Here is a 7,781-nt window from a genome sequence, read left to right as displayed (position 1 = left end):
TAGTGGGTCACTGCTGAAATAAAAGAGGAAATTAAAAGTTTCCTGGAAGTTAATGGAAATGAAAACACAGCCTACAAGGACATATGGAACACAGCAAAGGGAGTCTTAAATGGAAAGTTTAAGGCCATGATTGCATATAAAGGACAAAAAGATCACAAATAAATGACCTAATGCTATACCTCAAACTCCCAGAAAAACAAGAATGAGCAAAACCCAAATGAAACAGGAGAGAAATAATTTTTTAAAAGGATCAAAATTAATGAAATTGAGACCAAAAAATCCATAGAAAGAATCAACAAAACAAAAAGCTGGTTCTTTGAAAAAGTAAACAAGATTGACAGACCCCTGGCAAATCTGACTAAAATGAGGAGGGAAAAGACCTAAATCAGTAAAATCAGAAACTCAAAAGTGGAGATAACATCAAACACCAAAGAAATCCTGGGAATCATTAGAGACACTTTGAGAACCTATATTCCAATAAATTTGAAAGTGTTGAAGAAATGGACAAATTTCTAGATACTTATGACCATCCAAAACTGATCCAAGAGGATATTAACCACCTAAACAGATCTACAACACAAAGTGAAATTGAAGCAGCAATAAAAAGTCTCCCAAAAAAGAAAAGTCTGGGATCTGACAGATTCTCTGATGAATTCTATCATACCTTCAAAGAAGAACTAATACCAATTCTTCTTAAACTTTTCCATGAAATAGAAAGGGAAGGAATACAATCTAACTCATTCTATGAGGCCAGTATTGCACACACCCCAAAACCAGACAAAGACACATCCAAAAAGGAGAACTATAGGCCAATCTCCTTTATGAACATCAGTACAAAAATCCTCAATAAAATAATGGCCAACCGAATCCAACAACATATCAGAAAGCTCATTCATCACAACCAAGTTGGCTTCATCACAGGGATGCAGGGGTGGTTCAACACACGCAAATCACTGAATGTAAATACAGCACATTAATAGAAGCAAAGACAAAACCACTTGATTATCTCAATAGATGCAGAAAAAGCCTTTTATAAGACTCAACACCATTTCATGATAAGAACTCTAAGAAAACTGGGAATACAAGGAATATATCTCAACATTATAAAGGCTATCTATGAGAAACCTATGGCCAACATCATACTTAATGGAGAAAAACTGAAACCATTTCCACTATAATCAGGAATGATACAAGGGTATCCACTCTCCCCACTGCTATTCAACAAACTCCTGGAATTCCAGACTAGAGCAATAAGGCAAGAAGAAGTAATAAAAGGAAGACAAATAGGTAAAGAAACTGTCAAAGTATCCCTATTTGCAGATGACATGATCCTATACCTCAAAGACTGAAAAAACTCTACCCCAAAACTCCTAGACACCATAAACAGTTTCAGCAAGGTGGCAGGGCACAAAATCAATTTGCAAAAATCAGTAGCCTTTCTATACACCAACAATGAACAAATAGAGAAAGTATATATGAAAACAATTCCATTTACAATAGCCTTAAAAAAAATCAAGACCTAGGTATAAACTTAACAAAGGATGTGAATGACCTCTACAAGGAGAACTACAAACCTCTGAAGAAAGGCATTGAGGAAGACTACAGAAGGTGGAAAGATCTCCCTTGCTAATGGATTGGTAGAATCAACATAGTAAAACTGGCTATACTACCAAAAGCAATCTACATGTTCAACGCAATTCAAAATCCCAATGACATTCATCACAGAGATTGAAAAATCTACCCTAAAGTTCAGTTGGAAACACAAGAGACTGCAAATAGACAAAGCAATACTCAGCAAAAAAAGCAATGCTGGAGGTATCACAATACCGGACTTCATACTATATTACAGAGCCATAGCAATAAAAACAGCATGGTATTGGCAAAAAAAACATATAAAGACCAGTGGAACAGAATAGAGGACCCGGATATGAATCCACACAGCAATGCCCACCTTATTTTTGACAAAGGCACAAAAAACATATGATGGAGAATAGACAGCCTCTTCAACAAATGTTGCTGGGAAAAGTGGTTATCTGCCTGCAGAAAACTGAAACTAGATCCATGCCTGTCACCCTGTACTAGTATCAACTCAAAGTGTATTAAGGACCTTAATATCAGACCCGCAATTCTGAAGTTAGTACAGGAAAGAGCAGGGAATACTCTGGAAGCAATAGGTATAGGCAAGGACTTCCTCAATAGAACTCCAGCAGTCCAGCAACTAAGAGAAAGGATGGACAAATGAGACTACATGAAATTAAAAAGCTTTTGCACAACAAAAGAAATGGTCTCTAAACTGAAGAGACCACCCACAGAGTGGGAGAAAATATTTACTGGCTATACTTCAGACAAAGGATTGATAACCAGAATATACAGGGAGCTCAAAAAACTAAATCCCCACAATGAACCAATAAAGAAGTGGGCTACTGAACTAAATGGAGCTTTTTCAAAGGAAAAAGTTTAAATGGCCAAAAAAATGTTCACAGTCCCTGGCCAGAAAAGAAATGCAAATAAAAACCACACTAAGATTCTGCCTCACTCCTGTTAGAGTAACTATCATCAACAACACCATCAATAACAAATTTGGTGAGGATGTGGGGAAAAAAGAAATCCTCATACACTGCTGGTGGGAATGTAAGCTAGTACAACCTTTTGGAAAACAATATGGAGGCTTCTTAAAAAACTAAACATAAATCTGCCATATGATCCAGAAATACCACTCTTAGGAATATGCCCAAAGGAATGTGACTCAGGTTATTCCAAAGGCATGTGCACACCCATGTTTATTGTAGCACTATCACAATAGCCAAGTTATGGAAACAGCCAAAATACCCCACTACTGATGAATGGATTAAGAAAATGTGGTATTTATACACAATGGAATTTTACTCAGCCACAAAGAAGAATGAAATTTTGTCATTCGCAAGTAAATGAATGGAACTGGAGAACATCATTTTAGGCAAAATTAGCCAAATGGCAAAAAATCATATGTTCTCCCTCATATGCAGACTTTAGACCTAAAACAAATGCAGTAATATTATTGGACATGGATCACATGCTAAAAGGAGAATGCATACAGGAGGAATAGGGAAAGGTACACAACCCAAAACTTGAAAGTGTTTGATGTTCTCACTGTAGAGGAGCTAATACAGTAATCTTAAACTGACAGAGATCACTATGGGAATGTGACCTGTGACCGGGAAGTACTGAAGAGGTCTGGTAAAAATGAACCAATTCAGGTTGTAATACACAGGTGCAAGGAAGCAATGCTAAGAATTTCTCTGTATCGCTATCTTTATGTCAAACTAGCAAAAATGCTGTTTTCCTTATTATTGTGTATTTCTCTCTTCAACAAAATTGGAGAAGAGGGCAGAACAGGTTCTGCCTGGAAGTGAGGGGGTGAGAGGAGGGAGAGGGGACTGGTGGCAGTGGGGAAAGATGGCCCAAACAATGTATGCACATATGAATAAATGAATAAATAATAAAAAGAAAATCTGTTTCAAGTTGTCAATTTAAAAGAAAAAAGAGCTTTTGGAATACACAAAAAAAGAAAGAAATGACTGGCTTTAAATCCCACATACAAATTCTCACAATGTAGGAAAGTCATTTAATTGAGTCTTAAATCCTCCCTGTGTTAAATGAGGTGATATGGCATCCATGGTATAGAACTGTAATTACTAAAAACGTTAAATGATTTTAAAGTGCTTAGCTAGTGCCTGACACACAATTAGACTCATACGATGAACACAGATTACAGTGATTTTGCCTAGAAGGACATGTGCTTGGTGATCATTGGGAACATTTCTTATTGAGCTTTTCTTCAGCTCTCTCACAGTGATACATGTAAATAAGCTTTCCCTTTCATCTCAAAGAACTTTGAAAGCATATTCAGAATAATATTTTAAATAATTACATAGTTATTATCCTCAGCTTTAATGGAAGTAAGTTCATTTCCTGGGAACAGTCAGATGTTAATGTAGAGAAAAGACAGCACATAGGCTCTCCTGTATGCACTGTTTCTTCTTTATAGTGGCTATAATACAGGGCTCCAGTAGCATGGACCACAGCATAGGAACTACCTTTCAGTGGCTGTATTAATCTACCTCTTGTTATAAAAAATGTCACACTCTGATAAATCAAATACCACACCTTATTATGTTATTTGTTATTGTTTTTACTGAAAGTCTTAAAAATTGCCTCTCTGATTACATAAATATTTTATTGTAACCTCCAGGGTTCTTACCCCTCCCCACACACATATGCACACACACATTCCTACCTTTGTAGACAGAAGAAACAGCTCAATTACTTTTTGAAGAAGTTAAAATATAAAGTAGTTTTCTGACTGTGATGTACAGCACTTTCTATTCTTCCTAGAAGTGCACGTAAATAAGAAAAGCTGTCAAAAAGAACTATTTCTATTTGGGCACAGAATGTAATCTCTAGACATATGATGTCATTTCAGGTTGACTTTTTGCATACAGTGTTATTGCTTTTAAGAAAGCATGTGGAAAAACGACATACAACAGAAGAAAACAGTCTCCCAAGAGGATTTTAAAACACATCTGACATAGACAAGAAAAATAATTTATCCTTGTGGACTCACAAGTTCTACTTATCTGAGAGGGCAGTATCAGAAAATCAGAAGAGAGCAGATCCTGGGGACCTTGTTCTTTCATGTGTGGTATTTCTTCTGTATTTTCTTTCCTTTTCTCTGAAATCTATTTGCATGAGTAAACATCCTCAAAGCTTTCAGTTTCCTGGTTCCTAGACAAGATTCTAGAAAGAATCGTCCACGTTAAGCAGCTGCTCAAGCTTGATTTCTTCATGATTGAAGTGTCTCTGTTTCCTGTTCTCTGGCTCCTGAGCTCTTAGGACCACCAATTTTACCATTGCCTTATTGGTTGCTAAAGTGAGTGACTGATCTACAGCTGTCATGCTGAGCCTGCTGAGATACTTTTTGAAATTGTTAGTTTGCTGTCCACTAGTTCTCCTCCTAAATCTGACTTTTTACACCTAATTTCCTTTGAACACTCATTTCCCCTGAAATATTGGTATCCCTGCATTTTTTCCTCCTCTTGTTAGACATAGAAATTATTTTTTGTGGGGGGGAACACTGGGGCTTGAACTTAAGGTTTTCATCTTGAGCCACTCCACTAGCCCAATTTCTTTGTGATAGGGTTTTTTTTTTTTTTCCAAGATAGGGTCTCATGAACTATTTGCCCAGGCTGGCTTCAAACTGTGATCCTCCTGATCTCTGCCTTCTGCGTAGCTAGGATTACAGGCATGAGCCATCAGCACCCGGCAAATAGAAATTATTTAATTCCCATAGTTTCAAATTCCACTTGCATTCCCATGATTCCTATACGTAGCCCAACTTCTGTAATTTCTCTGTATTGGATAAATCCACTTGCACTTCCAGTGCTCCAAACCCTATATTCCAAAATAGAGCTTAATATCTTCCCATCCCCAGTCTGTACTGTCTCTGTGCTTCCTTATTGGGATATTAATACCAAACATTTGTTTTTAGTTTTTTGATTAAATATTCATTTTTATTCCTATAGTCATTTATTCTGCACCAGGCAGTTGCTTTGTTTTTCATATGTGCCCTTTCATGTATTGCTCAACAAACTCTTAGAAGAAGGTACTATTTTTATTTCCATTTTGCAGAAGTGGGAATTTTGAGAAATGGAAAGCAGAGCATGATCACAGGATGTACCAAAGCCAAACATGAGTGAAGACTTAGTGTGAAAGACCCAAGACAGGGTCTTTTTATACTGCTTACTTTCTATCATCCACTCTCTTCCCTGGTTGCTAACGTGGCTTTGTCAGTTCTACCTCTCTAGTATTCATTTTAAACTTTATTTTTAAACAATGCAATAGCATTGTTTTAAACTTCATTGTCACTTGTTTATTACAAAAGCCTCTTTATTTGTTACTTAATATAGCTACCAGTTCTTGCCCCTTCCAATGTATTCTCAGTTTTACTACAGGAATTATCTCCACAACAATCAGATTCACATTAAGCCACTGTGACATGGAAGGTCCTTCAAGGTTAGATTTCTGTCTACTTCTCAGACTCATCTTTGTATTTTGGCATTTAGACATGTTTTATCCATACCAACAGACGCACCTGTTTTCTATAAAAAACATATGTTGGACTGAAACATATGAAATTACTGATATTCTGCCAATTTAAGTGTACAAAAGCATCAATTTTTGTATTCAACTTGTTATTGAATTTTGCGATGGAAAACAGTGGCTCCTTTCTTTGTTCCTCCTTATTTCAATTGTACTCATCAGGAACAACCACTCTTTATTGTTTCACTTGGTTCTTCTAATGTTACCTCTATAGTTCTCACAATATGCTGAAAGTCTGTTAGGCTTGGGTCTAACAGGCTCAAAGCCATGCTTCAAGTCAGAGTAAGAGTATGTTATTTGTTTTGTCTTATATAAAAGATTATCATATAAGGAGCCAGACTTCTCTGAAGTCCCATTCTAAGATCTCTATAATATGGCCCCTATCCTCATGGTTTCAGGGGTATCCATGTTTTGGAAATCAAAATGGAAGGGCAAAAGTGATGGTGCCTGAATATAATGCCATTTATATGAATGAGATTAGGAGGATCTCATTTTGAGGCCATTCCAGGCAAAAGAGTTAGTGAGACCCCAACATCTCAACCAATAAGTCAGGCATGATGGCACATGTTTGTAGTCCCAGCTACAGCAGGTGCATAGATTGGAGTATAGTGGAGCTAGGCTAACCCCAGGCAAGGATGCAAGACCCTGTCCAAAAAATAGCTAAAGCAAAAAATGGCTACATACATGTCTCAAGTGGTAAAGCAAGCATGAGGCCCTGAAATCAAACCCCAATACCACCAAAAAAATCAAAATAGATTAAAAGTAAAAGAAGAAAGATCAAATAAACACATGAGTTGCTATCTCTTTAGAAAGACTCCAGGTTCTGTCACTTGAAATTTGTGCATACATCCCCCAACAAAACATGTTCTGAGCTGCAAGTGAGGATTAAGTGTTATTTGCACTGGCCAGTCAGTCTTATGCTAAGTCTTCTTGTGGGACTAGGGGAGACAGTGACAGGGTGACCACCAGAAGTCTCTGCCTGAGATGTTTATACTTCTCTATCTAGATCAGCACATCAGACATTGTTAATTTCCATATATGAGATATGTGCATTTAGCTCTCATACTCTCATTTCCCCTCTTATATTCATTGAGTATATTTGAAAGCTACCTTTAGGCAAATTGCCTAAGAATATAATTCACTGCATATTGTTTCCTTTCATCTAGAAATTTTTGTTTACTACTCTGTCAATAAAAAACTCTTTTGTTTTCATAATTTCTATGTAGTTATCTCTAGTAGTTTCCTTGATTTCTAAATTATCATCAATAATTCCATGCATTCTATCAAGTCTACTCTTTTCCTTGAGATCTCCACCATGAGAGCCTCTATTTTTCTGCTTCAATTAGAAATGTTTGCTTTCTACGCTTTCTGAACAGTTTTCATCAGGGTAGGTAAGTAGATGGATGAATAGATAGATAGATAGATAGATAGATAGATGGTAGAAGTTAGAAAGATAAGTAAGTAGCTAGGTAACTAGGTAGGTAGTTAGGTAGGTGACAGATAGATGAATGGACGGATAGAAAAGCTTTCCTGCACAATTTTTATTTTCTATTGCTTCGTTACTTCTAGACTTATTTAAAAATATCTGATGCTATTCTTACTGCTAATCTTTTACATGTAAACTTTTCTGACACTCAGGAGCT

This window comes from Castor canadensis, chromosome 1 (assembly GCF_047511655.1).
Source record: "Castor canadensis chromosome 1, mCasCan1.hap1v2, whole genome shotgun sequence".
Lineage (NCBI taxonomy): Eukaryota > Metazoa > Chordata > Mammalia > Rodentia > Castoridae > Castor > Castor canadensis.
The sequence above is the reverse complement of the archived record's forward strand: the minus strand, read 5'-3'. Positions refer to the sequence as shown.